Here is an 18,511-nt window from a genome sequence, read left to right as displayed (position 1 = left end):
ACTATGTGTTTAATTTCATTTGTAGCTATTGTAAATGGGACTACTTTATATGTTTTTTTCAGATTGTTCACTACTGGTATACAGAAATACTACTACTAATTTTTGTATGTTGATTTTTGTACCCTGCAACTTTACTGAATTTGTTTATCAGTTCTAAAAGATTTTTGTGGTGTCTTTAGGTTTCTCCAGAAATACAATCTTATTAACTGCAGACAAGGATACTTTGATTTCTTTATTTCCAATTTGAATGCCACTTATATCCTTCTCTTTTCTGATTGCTCTAGCTAAAACTTCTAGTACTAGGTTGAATAACAGTGGTGACTTTGGGCTAGTTTGTTACTTTCTGTATCTTAAAGGAAAGGCTTTCAGTTTTTTCCCATTTAGTATGATACTGTGAGTCTGTCTTATATGGCTTTTATTATGTTGAGATATGTTCCTTTTATCCACATTGAACTTTCTAAAATGCTTTTTCAGCATGAATTGAAATGATCATACGTTTTTGTTCCTCATTCTGTTGATATATCACGTCAATTGATTTGTATATGTTGAACCATCCTTGCATCCCAAGGATAAATGGCATTTGGTCATGATGAATGATCTTTCTAAAGCATTTGTTGAATTCCATTTCCTAATATTTTGTTGAGAATTTTTGCATCAACACTCATTAGAGATATTGGTCTGTAGTTTTCCTTTGTTGATGTGTCTTTGCCTGGTTTTGGTATCAGGATGATACTGGTTTTATAAAATGAGTTTGGAAGTATTCTCTATTCCTTTATTTTTGGAATAATTTGAGTAAGATTTATATTACTCTTTAAATGTTTGGTAGAATTCAATAGTGAAGCCATTGGAGCACAGGCATTTCTTTAGTGGGAGATTTTTAGTAAAGCTTTGATCTCATTACTTGTTATTGGTCTGTTTAGGTTTTGGATTTTTTTACTGGCTCAATCTTGGTAGGTTGCATGTGTCTGGGAATTTGTGAATTTTTTCAAAATTTTCTGAATTATTGCTATACAGTTGCTCATAGTAGCTGTTAACAATCTTTAGAATTTCTTCAGTATCAGTTGTAATGTCCCATTTTTCAATTAAGATTTCATTTATCTTCTCTCATTTTTTCTTAGTCTGGCTAAAGGTTTGTCATTCTTTTTAACTTTTCAAAAAATCAACTTTTTATTTTATTAAACTCTTGTATTTTTTATTTCAATTTCATTTGTTTCTGCTCTGATTTTTATTACTTACTTTCTTTTAGTAATTTGGAGTTTGGTTTGTTTTTGGTTTTCTAGTTCTTTAAGATGCATCCTTAGATTGTTTATTTGAAGTTATTTCTCCTTTTTGATGTAGGCCCTTATAATTATAACCTTCTTTCTTGTTACTGCTTTTGCTGTATACTATAGGTTTTGGTATGTTGTGTTTCCATTATCATTGGTTTCAATAATTTCTTTTTCAATTTTATTCTTAATTTCTTTACTCACTAGTCATTCAGGAACATATATTTAATTTCAACATATTTGTATAGTTTCCAAAATTCCTCTTATTATTTTTTTAGTTTTATTCTATTGTGCTCAGAGAGAAGGCTTGCAATTACTTCAATTTTTTGAATGTTTTAAAACCTGTTTTGTGACCTAACATGTAGTATATCCTTGAGAATAATCCCAACGTGGATTCTGCAGCCATTGGATGAAATGTTCTGTAAATATCTATTAGATACATTTGGTCTATGGTGCAGATTAAGTCCAATGTTTCTTTATTGATGTTCTGTCTGTGGAAGACCTGTCAAATGCTAAAAGTGGGGTATGGAAATCTCTAGCATTTATTATATTGGAGCCTATCCCTCTAAATCTAATAATATTTACCTTATATATCTGAGCGCTCCGGTGTTGGGTGCATATATATTTAAAATTGATATATCCTCTTGCTGAATTGACCCTTTTATCATTATATAGTGACCTTCCTCTCTTCTTATTGCTTTTGTCTTGAAATCTATGTTGTCTGAAATAAGTATTGCTAGTCCTGCTTTTTTTTGGTTTCCATTGGTATGGAATATATTATTCCATCTCTTCATTTTCAGTTGATATGTGTCTTTATAAGTGAGGTATTTTTCTTGTGGGCAACAGATCAATGAGTCTTTTGTTTTCATCCATTTAAAAAGTATATGTCTTTATATTATAGAGTTTAGTCCATTTATATTCAATGTTATTATTGATAAGTAAGGACTTACTCCTGCCACTTGTTATTTATTTTCTGGTTAGTCTGCAGACTATTCTGCCTTTTCTTTCCTTCCTCTCTTCCTTTAGTGAAGGTAATTTTCTCTGGTGATATGATTTAGTTTTTTGATTTTTAATTTTCTGTGTCTCCATTGTATGTTTTCTGGTTTGAGGTTACCATGAGGCTTGCAAATAATATATTATAACCCCTTGTTTTAAGCTGATAACAATTTAACACTGTTTGCATAAGTAGACAAATCAACAAAAGTAAAACTAATAAAATCTCTGTATCTTAACTTCATTATTCCATTTTAATTTAATATGAGTAGTTTATACAGCACAGTTGTAGTATTATAACAATGTGTGTTTTTCTGTGTACTTACTATTACCAATGAGGAGTATATCTTTAGATGATTTCTTATTGCTCATTAACATCCTTTTCTTTCTGATTGAAGTACTCCCTTTACTGTTTCTTGTGGGATGGGTCTGATGTTAATGAAATCCCTCTGCTTTCTGGGGAAGTCTTTACTTCTCCTTTGTGTTTGAAGGATATTTTTTGCCAAATACTCAGCACTTTAAATAAGTCATTCCAATTTCTTCTGGCCTATAGGATTTTCACTGAAAAGTCTGTGGCCAGACATATTGGAGCTTCATTGCATATTATTTGTTTCTTTTTCCTTTCTGCTTTTAGGATCCTTTCTTTATCCTTGCACCCCATGCCCAGCTAATTTTGTATTTTTAGTAGAGATGGGGTTTCAGCATGTTGGTCAGGCTGGTCTTGAACTCCTGACCTCAGGTGATCTGCCCACCTCAGCCTCCCAAAGTGCTGAGATTACAGGCTTGAGCCATTGCACCCGGCTGGGGCTTTTTCTGAATTGGACATTTGCTTGATTGCTATAGGTCTTTCAATGCTTTTTTGAGCAATGTTTTGTATTTTTTCATTTACAAGTCCTTTGCCTCATTGTTTATAAGCATTTTGTTATTTTTGATGGCCTTGTAAATTGAATTTTTCGTAATTTCCTTTTTGAATCGCTCAATTTTAGTATAGAAAACACATCTTTTTTTTTTTTCGCATTGATGTTACATCCTGCAAATTTGCTAAATTTGTTTAAATGTAAATTTTTAGTGGGCTTTTTAGAATTTTCCACATATAAGATCATGTTATCTGTAAACAAGGTAATTTACTTCATTTCCAATATAGATGCCTTATAATTATAGTTATTTAAGCCAGTCTCTAGTTGTTGTTGATGTTATTAATTCTTTTGTGTTTCCATGAATAATGTGGGACTGGAATCACCAACTCTGCCATTTTAATGGTGTCACTCTCTAAATAATTTTTGGAAATTATTATTTTCACACATCTTCAGCTACCATTAGAACTTAATTTTGCTTATTTAGTTGAAAATATATTTTATAGAACTAGAGGGGAATAATGCAACCAACAAAAACAATAGCAAAAACAGTAAAACTATACCTATCATTGAAAAACTAATTTGATTTTCAAATGTAATGTATATTAAGTAGGGGATTGATAATTTTAAATTAACCTAATATTTTTGATTTTATAGGATTTCTTAAAGTTCATTATGTTAACTGAGGCATAAATTTAAAATAAATAGCTTCATTTTACATTCTAAAATACTATCATTTGAGATTAAGTCCATATAATAACTGTGTACCTTAAACTTCTCATTTTTTTTGAAAGAGAAAAAAGAAAGAAAAAGAAAGAAAAGAAGAAAGAAAGAGAGAAAGAAAGAAAAAAAGAATGAAAGAGAGAAAGAAAGAGGAACAGAAAGAGGGAGAGAGAATGGGAATCTTGCTCTATTGCCCAGTCTAGAATGCATTCTAAAAATGGGTATTAAAAACCTCTTTTATGCCAATAATTGTGCTTAACAATGGAGACAGGAAGGAATAAGGGAGGAAAATAACAAACAAGCAGCCAACCAATATTTCATTTAAACCTGTGAAATGCTATGCAATTGCTGAGGAGTGATTTACTTCCAATTATGTGGTCAGTTTCAGAATAGGTGTGATGTGATACTGAGAAGAACATATGTTTTATGAATTTGGGGTGGAGAGTTCTGTAAATGTTTATTAAGTTTACTTGTTCCAGGTCTGAGTTCAAGTCCTGGATATCCTTGTTAATTTTCTATCTCGTTGATCTGTCTAATATTGACAATGTGGTATTAAAGTCTCCCACTATTATTGTGTGGGAGTCTAAGTCTCTTTGTAAGTCTTTAAGAACTTGCCTTATGTATCTGGGTGCTCCTGTATTGGGTGCATATATATCTAGGATCGTTAGCTCTTCTTGTTGCATTGATCCTTTTACCATTATGTAATATCCTTCATAGTATCTTTTGGTCTTTGTTGCTTTAAAGTCTATTTTATCAGAGACGAGACTTGCAACTCCTGCTTTTTTTTTTTCCCCCTCTCCATTTGGTTGGTAAATCTTCCTCCATCCCTTTGTTTTGAGTTTTTGTGTATCCTTGCAAGTGCAGTAGGTCTGGATGCAACATACCGATGGGTTTTGGCTTTTTATCCAATTTGCCTTTCTGTGTCTTTTGATTGGGGCATTTAGTCCATTTAAACTTAGGATTATTATTGAAATATGTGAGTTTAATATTGCCATTTAATGCTAGCTGGCTGTTTTGCCCATTAATTGATGTAGATTCTTCATTATGGTGATGCTTTTTACCTTTTGGTATGTTTTTGGAATGGATGATACTGGTTGTTCCTTTCTATGTGTAGTGCTTCTTTTAGAAGCTCTTGTAAAGCAGGCCTGGTGGTGATGAAGTCTCTGAGTACTTGCTTGTTCACAAAAAATTTTATTTTTCCTTCACTTATGAAGCTTAGTTTGGCTGGATATGAAATTCTGGGTTGAAAATTCTTTTCTTTAAGGATATCAAATATTGGCCCCCACTCTCTTCTGGCCTGTAGGGTTTCTGCTGAGAGATCTGCTGTGAGTCTGATAGGCTTCCCTTTGTGGGTAACCTGACCTTTCTCTCTGGCTGCCCTTAGTATTTTCTCCCTCATTTCAACCCTGGTGAATCTAACGATTATGTGCCTTGGGGTTGCTCTTCTTGAGGAATATCTTTGTGGTGTTCTCTGTATTACCTGGAGTTGAGTATTGTCCTGTCTTGCTAGGTTGGGAAAGTTTTCCTGGATAATATCCTGAAGAATATTTTCCAGCTTGGATTTATTCTCTTCGTCACATTCAGGTACACCTATCAAACGTAGATTAGGCCTTTTCACATAGTCCCATATTTCTTGGAGACTTTGCTCATTCCTTTTTACCCTTTTTTCTCTAATCTTGTCTTCTCATTTTATTTCATTGAGTTGAGCTTCGACCTCTGATATCCTTTCTTCTGCTTGATCAATTCAACTGTTAAGACTTGTGCATACTTAGTGAAGTTCTCGTATTGTGTTTTTCAGCTCCATTAATTCACTTATATTCCTCTCTAAATTGTCTATTCTCGTTAGCATTTCGTCAAACCTTTTTTCAAGGTTCTTAGTTTCTTTGCATTAGGTTAGAACATGTTCTTTTAGCTCACAGAAGTTTCTTATCATCCACCTTCTGAAGCCTGATTCTGTCAATTCATCACACTCATTCTCCATCCAGTCTTGTTCCCTTGCTGATGAGGAGCTGCAATCCCCTGTAGGAGGAGAGGCATTCTGATTTCGGGTGTTTTCAACCTTTTTGTGCTGGTTTCTTCTCATCTTTGCGGATTTATCCACCTGTTGTCTTTGTAATTGCTGACTTTCAGATTGGGTCTCTGAGTGGACGTCCAGCTTGTTGGTAATGAAGTTTTTTCTGTTTCTTAGTTTTCCTTTGATGGACGCCCCTACCCCACAGAGCTGGACCTTCCCGGGTTCAGCTGTGCTTGCTGTGAAACTCTCAATCCTCAGCATTTCCAATTGCTGTTTTTCTGTGGGGGTGGGACCAGCTGAGCCTGATCACCTAGGGCACCGGAATCTGTGTAGTTTCCCTTGCGGTGACCCACAGCACCGGCTGAAACAGTGGCGTTGAGATTCATGGTGCTTTTTTGCCTGGGAATCTCCTGGTCTGGTTCTCTGTTTCAGTCCCCTTTTCAATCAGCTGAATGGGTGACTATGCCTTCCTGGAGCTCCAAACGCCAACTAAAAGGGCACCCCGTCCCGTATACTCCGCACTGAGAACCGCTGCACCAGAGGGCCGGCAAGACAGCTGCGCCGGCCAAAAGAGTTGCGCTAGTGACCCATGGGGCTCCTCCGCTGGGAATCTCCTGGTCCGTTGGCAACAAAAATTCATCTGGGAGTGTGGCGTCCACTCACTCTCTGTGCTTTCACTGGGAGCTGCAATCCTGAGCTGCTGCTAATTGGCCATCTTGGATCTCTCTCCGTAAACTTCTCATTTTAAAAAATTTAAAGCCATCCCAGACTAACAAAAGAGTTGATATGCCAGTAAAGTAACTTTTTCTTCCTGAACCTTTGAGAGTACATTGCTGACACGATGCCATCCCATTCTGAATATTATAGTATTTTCTATAAAAAGGACATTCTCTAATAACCACAATACAATACTCAACATTAAAAAATTTGATATAGATAAATTACTGCCATCTAATGTTTGAATACCATTCAAAATTTTCCAGTTGCCCCCAAAACATATTTTAAAACCCAAGGTTCCAGTTCAGAAAGGTACTTTGTTGTATTTTGTTGTCAGATCTCTTTAAGTTTCCATCAATCTCCAATAATTCCTTAGCTTTTCCATGATTTTAATGTTTTTTGTACTTTTGGAAATTGCAGGCTAGTTATTTCATAGAATGCTCCTTAATGTGGCTAGATCTGATATTTTGTCATGGTTACAATTATGTTATGCATCTTTGGCAGTAATATTGCATAAGTGATGCTCTTTTCTTATTGCATTCTATTGAGTGTGATATTATCAAATTTGTTCTATGACCAACAATGTTAACTGTTATCACTTAAGATGATATCTGTCTACTAGCCTTTTCCACAGTGGGGGCATTCTTTATTCATCTCTAATTAATAAATATTTTATAGAGAGCTATTCTCAGAATATGTAAATATTTTGTACCAATCTGGCAATATATTAATGCAGTTTTCTATATCAGTATAAATTTGTGGTTTCCTGTTTTATATGATGAATTATAATCTATTAGTGACTTAATTATGATGCTGAAATTGACCAAGATTTGGCTGGAGGAAGTCCTTGCAAGCTGGTTTTAGTGTTTTTTTGACATGTCATCATTATTTGATGAGCACTATTTTCTCCTTGCCCGGATAATTATTCCAGCATCATCTTCAACTATTCCTTCCTTAATCCCATATAAGGGATATACACAGGTTATTTAAGATATATATTTTTTAAATTATTATTCTTAAATTGGACATTTGACACATATATATGTCTTTTCTAGGTAGAAATATACAGGTTAAGATATATGTATATTTAAGATATATATATATTTATATATATTAAGATATATGTATATTTAAGATAGATAGATATATATCTTAAATAACCTGTATATTTCTACCTAGAAAATTGCATGCTTCCATATATTCTCTTTCTGTTAGCTCTTCCAAATTTATTGTTTTTTTAAAGCTATGAAATGGAGATGAGGGGTACCAGAGAGATCATAATTACTAGATGTAGCTATTTGATTAAAGTATAAAATGTTCATTGTTAGTAAACACATTTATATAAAAGTTGGCTTGTTTGTGCATAGGTTATAAGGACATACAAATGGACACTTCTGTGGTTCATTTTTATTGCCATTAAAATATGTATGTGTGCTTGCACAGATGCATTACTCATAAAGATTCAAAGGTAATATTTCCAATGATCAAGCAGAACCAATATATGATTAAAAATAAAACTTTTCCCCAAACTTCAAAATAGTAGAACACACACATACACACATACAATCAGAAGTGATGACTCCAACTTCACTTATACAATATAATTTATTTAGCTGTAACTTCTGCTTAAGTCAGTAATGATAATTATTTTGCATGTTTCCTGACACTTCACATCCATATCCATAGCTCCTATCTACCCAATCATGGTTTCTTTCCTAATGAGAGTTGCTGTTACTGTACATTTGTTCTCTGCACAGCACTCCAGGCAGCCACTACCTGATGAACAGAGTTAGCATATGTGGTGAAATATATTTACTTTCTTTTGTCTATCAGCTTCAGCCAGGCAGTTTGGTGTTCAGATATTTTGGCTCATATTATTGCTAGCTTCCAATTCAGCCACAATAGTCACTGTTGCACAGATGGTTTGCAGGTGTTTGCGTTCTAGGAACCATCTGTTTAGATGTCATAGCATACTAATCTGTGCTTTTTGGTGTGTTTTGTCCCATTATTAGCAAATCATGTGTATGAAAGATTTGATTCTTCCATTAGAAAATGAAATCATTTTAAAACTTAGAAAAGGGAGGTAAAGTAAATCATAGGATAAGTATTACTTTATAATGCAATCTTAGAGATAAAGCCGAGTCACAAATTTGGTTTCTTGTTTTTTTGAGGAGGATAAAGCTGAATGTTGTGAGAAGATGATGAGTTTAAATCAACTGATTTAACTGATTTAAGTCTAACAGTTTTTATAGGGTTACTGTGCTCATTCTAAGATTATAGCAGAAAAAAAGCTAAAGCTAAATAATCTTGTGTATAGGGTGAAAGGCAAAAATGATCATGATGATATGTGGAAAGTCTTTCATTGTTATGCCAAAATAAATATATTAATAAAGGTGTACCAAAATTTTTCCTAAAAGAACATTTTAGCTAATTTTTTGTATTTTAAAGCTACAACTATACTACGAAGTGGAAATAAACATTCAAAACTAAAAAATAAATTTCTCTTGGCCAAAATATCTTCTTTAATGATAAGTGAATAATATTTTCCCTCCTCACTGCACCTACTATAGTTCTCTACCCAAGGAAAGAATTCATTGTTTCCTGGATTGTGTAGGAATGTCCTTGGCCTTAAATATTCTCAGAGAGAATTTTTAAAACTGCTGTCTGTAAAGTTAATGTATTTGGAAAGAAAATCAATCTTATTCAGTTAACATGGCCAAGATCACTGGAATAATAGATCAATTTGTTGATATTCAAATGGAAACAATATTGTGGCTTTAAATTACTTTGGAAAAAAGACACGTGTTAGTTTTATTTGAGTGAAAAGTGACAGGTAGCTGTAGATATATATAACTCATGACAAGGTAAGAAAGAAGTACTAGAATTAGTTATGAGGGCTGGAAACCATGCTCTGGCCCAATCAGTAAGAACAGATTTTTGAAAACTTTCCCCATTTTCAAAGATACAGGAGAATTTTACCAATTCACCAGTTTTAATTATATTAGGTAGCAAGTAAATATCAGAATTTTATTTTCCCTCTTGTTCATTGAATAAGATTATATTAAAAATACTATTTAATGTGTAACTCACGTCATGCTTTTTATTATTTTAATTGATAATTGTGAATATTTATGAAGTACTGTGATGTTTTAATATATGTATATTGTAGAAAGACTAAATGATGCTAATTAACATATCCATCATCTCTTCAACTTATTTTTGTGGTAAGAACATTGAAAATCTATTCTTTAAAAAAATTTTTGGAATGCACAACACATCATTATTAACTCTGGTTAATAACACATAGACCACTAAAACTTATTCCTTGAATTTCATTGAAACTTTGTGCCCTGTGATCAACATCTCCCTTTTCCCACATCACACTGTAAGAACACAATAGTTTTAGAAAGAGGAGGTTAATTTTTAATATGTTATAAAATATAAATATATATATGTAATCTCTATAAAGGAAATACTGAAAAGCATACATTTAACTGTATATCAACATATTTATTTGAAATGTGTATCATGTTACAAAAATGTGTGTTTTTGAGGGGAGAAAGAGTAAGAAAGCAATAGTGTGAGAGAGATAACCTTGCTCTAATGTAGGCATATATAAATTTTTTCTTTTGTTACTAATTATAGAACAATACAGAATGTGTGAGTTACCCATGGAAGTGAGAAATAGCTTGTTTATAAAAATTCACAGACACGAAATGAAATATAAAACTACCAATGAATAAAAATTTCTGGGGACATTGGTAGAAAATATATTTTAATTTACTTGGTTTCCTTTCCCAAAGTACACCAAAAGATAGGCCCTTAATTTATTTCTTTTTAGGACTTAGCAAAGAGGTAAATAGACTATCCATTAGGTTTGATATTCTGTTTCACCAATTCCGTGGGACATCCAAGATCTTATCATCACAATATTGGTTAAAGTATGGCAGCAGTAAATGTCATGTCTGTCAAGCTTAGCTGTACTGAGCCAATTTAGGTTAGATTTACTCTGAGTAAATGTCAGTGCCATTGAGAGTGTCTAGAAAAAGTAATTTTTTTTCTACTGACAAGTACTTGACAATAAATTGTCTGGCAAGTACAATAGCATCAAGCTAATGATTGAGTCTTGCTTCTTTTAAAGATATGAAGACTATATTGTAGTTCATTTAATTTGTCAGGAAGGATCACAGATACTGCTTCTATGTGCATATTTTATGTAGAATAATTGGAATTGCACATCAATTTAAGGATTTCATAAAAACAACTACTTTTTGTCTGATTATCTTGTTTGTAATATAATAAATGATTTCATGTAATGCCATCTATTTTCCTGCCTTGGTAGTACAAGGACAGGCTACCCTTATATTCTTGATAGCCTTCCATGTATACAGAATAAGAAATTAACCTGTTAATTCAATATTGCCTATCACCTCACTTGCACCTGCAATGACTATTGCCATCTTTCTTTCTTTCTTTTTTTTTTCCTTTTCCTTTTTCTTTTTCTTTCTTTCTTTCTTTTTTTTTTTTTTTTTGAGACTAAGTTTCACTCTTGTAGCCCAGGCTGGAGTGCAATGGTGTGATCTCGGCTCATTGCAACCTCTGCCTCCTGGGTTCAAGTGATTTTCCTGCCTCAGCCTTACAAGTAGCTGGGATTACAGGGGCCCACCACAATGCCCATCTAATTTTGCATTTTTTTTTTTTAGCTGAGATGGGGTTTCACCATGTTGGCCAGGCTGGTCTTGAACTCCTGACCTCAGGTGATTCACCTGCCTCAGCCTCCAAAAGTGCTGGGATTACAGGTGTGAACCACTGCACCTGGCTGACTATTGCCATCTTTAATGGTTGCTTTCATTCTTTCAAACAGTTTCTAGAGGGGACTCTAAGTATCATTTCTGTCAGACATAAGAGGACAAAAGACTAGGTGTGATGTTCTCTAATGAGAGGATACAATGAATTGAAGGAAAAGACTCTCCTCTTCATCAACTAATTTGACCCACAAAAAGAAAGAGAAAAGAAAGTGCACTGTATACAAAATATTGACGAGAATAATAAAACTTTTCCTGTAGTTCTCCCTCCAGAAAATAATAATTTTACACATCTCTTGACATCAACACTATGGTAATTAATAGTATGAGTTTTGAAGTATGGTATGGCTCTATTGCTTCTTAGCCATGCAACTTTGAGTGTATTATTTAACCTCTTTAATTTTCCAATTTCTGAACTGACAAACAGAAAATTATAGTACTTACCAGACATTTATTTTGAAGCTTAAATGAGAGAATGTCTGTAAATCACTGAGAACAATGTATGAAAAATAGTAGCTGTGCAATTAACGCTAGGCAATATAGCGAGCTCAGTAAATACCTCCTCACTTGTACACCAAATTCCAATACCATTTGAAAGATATAAGAATCAGACAAATGGGGATTAAAACATCAACTTTAAGCACATATCAGAATGTGGCTTTGGATTCTCAGTCAAATAGATTTTCTAATACTTTCCTCTCTATATCTCAACCCAATATATTGACTTATGTAGGCATGGGAAATGCTGAATTGCAGAAAAAAGGCTACCTATCCTGATAAACTTACCACACTGCAAAGATATACCAGACTATACCATATCTGTGGTCAAGCACATCCAAGAAAGAGAGAAAAGAACTGAGCTCAGTTCATCTGCTAAAACTAATCAGGCAAATCATTCCTTTGGTTGTGCCTTTTTTCTGAGTGTGTAAGGAATTAGAATAGGATAAACATTTCATATGTTTATATGATATTATAATCTTATGAAAAATCCTAAAAATCCAAATAGAGATAGATAACCTATATATATGTAGAAGAAACTTGTAGAACTCAGCATTTTCTAAACATGATCACATTATATTTTTCTCCTTGACTCTTACTTGTATGTTTCATTATACCAGTCCCAACAAAGTGATGGTACCAGCAATTTACTTTGTCTTTATTCATTTGTGTGCATCTTTTAGATATGTACTCAGCCTTGGGTTGCCTCTTTTCTACATCGTGCTCTTTTCATCTTTTTTTTTTTTTTTTTTTTTTTTGAGACGGAGTTTCACTCTTGTTACCCAGGCTGGAGTGCAATGGTACGATCTCGGCTCACCGCAACCTCCGCCTCCTGGGTTCAGGCAATTCTCCTGCCTCAGCCTCCTGAGTAGCTGGGATTACAGACGGGGTTTCACCATGTTGACCAGGATGGTCTCGATCTCTTGACCTCGTGATCCACCCGCCTCGGCCTCCCAAAGTGCTGGGATTACAGGCGTGACCCACCGTGCCCGGCCTCTTTTCATCATTTTTTAAACTGGTTTCACAAACAATGGAGGTGTTTGCTAGAGTGGCTTTTCACCCTAACAGCCTGGAAGCAAAACTTAGACTGTTTTTCTAGACCTTTTATTCCTGAGAATCAAGTTTCCATGAGAAACTAGTCTTAAAAGCAAAACACATAAAAGTAGAGTGTTCTGTGATGAACATAGCAGAACAAAAGGTGAAGGGCTCCTTCTAGCAACATAACTATCACAATGTTAACATGGGGCTCAACTTCTTGTTTTCTTGAGTCAGTAACCATGAAATGAAGAGCAAAATGCTCCAAAATTAAAAGACAAACTTCAATCTTGGAGCATTTTCTGTGAGATAACATTTCTGGAATTCTAGAAGGACCTATTATTCTCTAGAATGAGTACTTTAGATGGGTTTATCTATTAAAGCATATGATCTATTTTTGCCACTAAAAATACACATATCTTTGCTCTCAAAGCAATTCAAGAAAATCACGTAAAATGATATGGGTGTAGACCTTGCTCTCAAAACAGTTTTAGTACAACTAAAATATTTTTTCAAGTTTTATTTTGTTTTTAGTTGACATAATAATTGTACATATTTATGGAGTATGGTGTGATATCTTGAGACATGTATACATTGTGTCATAATCAAATCAGAGTAATTAGCATATCTAGCACTTCAAACACTTGTCATTTTGTGGTGAGACCATTCAAAACACAGTCTTCTAGCTGTTTTGAAATGTACAATATATTATTATTAACTATTTGTAAAAGTAGACAGTAGAATAGTGGTTACCAGAGGCTTGGGCAGGGAGTGGGGCATGGGAGAATGGGAATAGGTTAGTCAATTGGTAAAAATTTACAGCTATGAAAAGGTTCTGCTGTTCTATTGCACAGTAGGGTGACTATAATAAAGCAAGATAATTTTTAAATATGCCATATTTTATTTATGTTAAAATTAAGTAAAATGAATGTTTGACTAAACTGCAAATAGATAATGTGACCTTATTTTAAAAGAGTATAATTTATTGAATAAAGAAATCCCTTAAATAGCCATGCTCATATTATTTAAGTATATTAACATATTAATAAAAGTATAAAGTCAATTTATTGATAATACCCACATATAAATAATATGTGTGCATTAGTCAATTATCACCTGATTAAAGTTGTATATATAGAAGTGAAGTCCCCTTGGTATGGTGGAAAAGAGTGGAATTGCTGAAATCGTACTCATACTGACATTTAAATTTTCCATGATGAAAATTTGTTTATAATGTTTTTCAAGTACCCTTTTTTAAACTAATAAATACCAACAGAAAGATAGCAGAGTCATGAGTGCTGGTGTTGGGGAGGCAGATGACATGTGCAAACAAATTAAGCATGAACAAATACTAGAAACCTGTAGAATAACTGAGCTTGGAAAGATAATTTTGATTTCATCATAATATGAAAATAGGTGCTTAAATGAGAGGATATCTATTCAAGGTGGTTTTGTCCTAAAATCAACTAGATTAAAGTATGTCAGTCAGATCAAAATTAATTAAAGTATATGAAGAAATGAGAGTAGAATGGATTGACCATAGCTTTTAAGTTTAACTGCTCTGTCAGCTTCATTTTGTGGCTTTGTCGTGACTGTCTTAAAGGAGTAGCAGCACTATTTGACATCAAGTGCTCTGTGTAGTCCTCATGTTATAAGCCCTGATGCTTTAAGGGCCCACCTCCAACCTAGTGTATAAAATGAATGTAGTAGTAAGGCTTAATTTTGAATGAAAGGCACCCGTACTTTATCTCATCTCTTCTTTAATCTGCTTTAATATTTTAATGTCCAGTTTTGTCCCTCTACTCTCTCCCAGAAGGCACTAATTGGTCATTACATTGGAGTTAATTTTTCTATTAACTTTCCCACTTGACTGCCTACTCTGGCATTCTACATTTTATCTCATCTTCTGTAAAAACTGGCTTCTTAAGCACAGCCTAAGTACACTCTCAAGAACTCACCTACAGTCCATTGTAGCAAGAGATACTCTATATCATCATAATGCTGACTTCATAAAAATACATATGATTGGATTACATTTTTAGAATAATATTTTCCCTTGTTTCAGTGATAATATAAATTCATTGTAGAAAAAGTGGAAATACAGAAAAATTTAAAACCATGTAAAATTTTCAACACACAGATAAAATGGTTAACACATGGTTTTTATATAAAATTATTTTAGATACCATCAAGTAATAATACCTGCAAGTTATATTTAAACTACTTTTCCTCAGTTAAAAATGACAAATGCCACTTTGTATGAGTTTTGCAGATATAAATATATCAGTATTCAAGTTCCCTGGCAATTAAGATAGAGCATATTACTCTATTCAACTTTTTTTTTGTAGGGATAGAAAGGCTTGTTTAGTAATTCCTCTGTCGTAGTAATTAATACATGTAAATTTGTAGCCATTATTATCAAATAATGCAGCAAAACAGCACCATCTATTATTTTAAGTAATCACTGCACATAGAAGAATTTTTTATTGAAACTGTCATTTAAACTTTCATTTAGAATCAAAGTTAGAACAAATATGTTTTGTCCTCTTCTTCTAAATATTTCATTAACGTGAAAATATAAGATCTATCTTTCATCTATGTATTATTGGCCAAAAAAGTTAAACTGCAAAATATTTGAAGAGATTCATTTTGAGCAAAATATCAGGACAATAACTTATGACACAGTCTCAGGAGGTCCTGAGAACATGTGCCTAAGGTAGATGGGTTACAGCTTGGTTTTAAATGTTTCAGAGAAACATAAGACGTTAATCAATATATGTAAGGTATACATTGTTTTTATTTTTTTTTTAAATTTTCTGGAAAGGCAAGACAACTTCAAAGCAGGCACTTACAGATCATAAGTAGATTCAAAAATTTTCTGATTGGCAATGGCTGAAAGAGTTAAGTTATTCTATAAAGACTTGGAATCAATAAAAAGGAGTGTCTGAGTTAACATGAGTGTTGTGGAGATCAAGGTTCTTATAACGTAGATGAAGTCACGTAGGCAACCACCCTTTGAGGCAGTAGATGGCATACGTTTTCTATTCAGAACTTTAAAAGGTGCTAGACTGTAAGCTAATCTTCTCAGGATAAACCTGGAAAGGGAAGTGGATTCTCTACAGAATGTGAATTTCCCCAACAAGAAATAGCTTTGCAGGGCCATTTCAAAATATGTCAAAGAAATATATTTTGAGGTAAAATACTTTTATACTTTTAGGGCCTACTATCTGTCATGTGATGCTATACTAGAGTCATAATGGAATTTGGTATTTTATCGCTACAAAGAGTCTGTTTCATCAGTCTTATGATATCTGTTTCAATTTTAATGATGGTCAGCTCTGCCTGAATTTCAAAGGGAAGATAGCATAATGAGGCATGTCTGACCCCCTCTTTCCACCATGGCCTGAACTAGTTTTTCAGGTTTCTTCACAATTTCCTTGATTGAGAGGAGGGATCCATTCAGTCACTTGGGCAAGGTTAGAATTTTAATTTTGGTGTACACTATGTTCCTGTTGGTTGATCAATTAACCAATATATAAACCTCTAGTTGCAATAGGAATAGGAGAGGAGATGAGAATGGATTATGCTGTAGAATTTGTACTTGACTTAGAAGCAGAAAGGAAGACAGAGATATAATTTTGAGAAATGAGCCGTTGTACTTTATAGAATCCTTCAAAGACATAGTGTTGAAGGTACCAGGTACCAGGTTGGATTGAGAGATGGAGATAAAATAGGAAGATTGTTGGAAAGTCTCTGCATAATTGTAACAATAATTACTGTAAAAAAAACTAGCTCTTTGTATTCTCCTTTTCAATGAGGAGGCAAATAGGTAATTGTTTGTTAAAAATGAACTTAAGACGTCCCAGACTTGAGGGCATCAAGTGAGCAAAGTCTTGGAATTAAGTGCAGTACTGAAAACAGGAAGAATAAAGGCCTTCATAAAGCACTTACAGTAATATCTTTCCGCTTCTTCCATTTGTATTTCTGACTGCCAGAAGTCAGATGTATTCAACACCTCAAACAAATGAGTTAAAAAGTTTGTTTTGTTTTGTTTTTCTGGAGCAAATGAAAGTTCCAAAAGAAAAGACCTATAAAAAGGCAAAATGAATCCTACTTCCTAATTAGAATTTCTGTTTGCTACCTATTGACTGTATAATGAAATCTACCAGTTGGCATGTCTCTCTCCTAACTCCATCACACATACAGAGAACTTTTAATGTCTCACTCTTAAATATGAATGCTAAAATTAATTATGCATTTGAGGAAAGGGGGAAGCAAGAAAGCCAGCACAAGAAATAAATAAGGAAAAAAGAACTATGAGAGGAGAAACAATGAAGGTAGTAGAAGATAAAATAATAATCATAAATGGCTTTAGAAAAATAATAATTAGCAACAATAAAACTAAAACATGATCCACATGACAAGAACAAAAAAAAAATTAAAGAAGTCTGAACTTATAAAGTTTAAGGTTAAGAACAGCTCTCAGCCAGCAGAAGAAAAGAACAAAGCAATAAAAAAAGCATGAGAAAAAATTTTAAAAATAGAGAATCAACTCAGGCAATCTTATATGCAAATAACAGATGTTATAAGAGTGAATAAAACGGGAAGGAAATTTTGAAAATATACAAGAATATGTCCTATAATTCAAAGATACTAATCTTAACATTTAAACAATACCCCGGTGTTCCAGGTTAAAAAAAAATGATTAATGACACACACGAGGAAACTTCAGCATTAAATTTCAGAACATTGTGGTTAAAGTGAAGAAACTAAAAACTCTCATAGGAAAAACATATATTTCCAGACATCCAAGGACTGAAAAATATTATATGCCATGAATCCTTTCTACTAAAGGACTGCTTGATAAATAAAAGTGCAAACCAACAGAAACAAAGCTCAGACCCAAGAAACAGATTATGATATAAAAATTGCAAAGGGAAGTCCAGGTATAATAGCTAATTGCCAGTATTTGAGAGCAATCACTGTAGATAGAGCAGATGGTCCTGGAACAAAGATTATTAGAAAAAATAACTGATAGTAAGCAGGTTTGTAAATTTAGAAAAACACTTTGCTTGGTATTTTATAAACTTTTTGACTCTCTATGGGGAAAATAAAATTGATCAAATAAAGGATAAGGAAACTGTGAACAACAGGATACTACCACTTGGTTCAGTAATGGAAAATTTTTACATAATGAAAAATAGGTGCCTCATGTAAGAAGGACATAATAATAACAAAGCAATGAGATAAACAATTGCCATTATGGGGTACATGGGGTGCAGTATAAGCCAATGAGTAACAGTTTTTTAAATTATAGTTTTAAAATTTGTAAAAAAAAAAATGCATATATGCATAGCATACACAATTTTAACAACTTTGAAATGTATAATTGCAGCGGGATTAAGTACATTGACACTGCTGCACAATCATTGCCATCAACCATCTCCAGAATCTTTTATTTATATAATTTTTTAAAAATATATATTTTATTGCTCTTTAGGTTCTGGGGTACATGTGCAGAACATGCAGGACTGTTGCATAGGTACATACATGGCAATAAGGTTTACTGCCTCCATTCCTGTCACCTATATCTGGCATTTCTCCCCG

Source organism: Aotus nancymaae, unplaced genomic scaffold (genome assembly GCF_030222135.1).
Source record: "Aotus nancymaae isolate 86718 unplaced genomic scaffold, 86718_ANA_hifiasm-v0.15.2.pri h1tg000004l, whole genome shotgun sequence".
In the NCBI taxonomy this organism is placed as follows: Eukaryota; Metazoa; Chordata; class Mammalia; order Primates; family Aotidae; genus Aotus; species Aotus nancymaae.
This window is presented reverse-complemented; position numbering follows the sequence as displayed.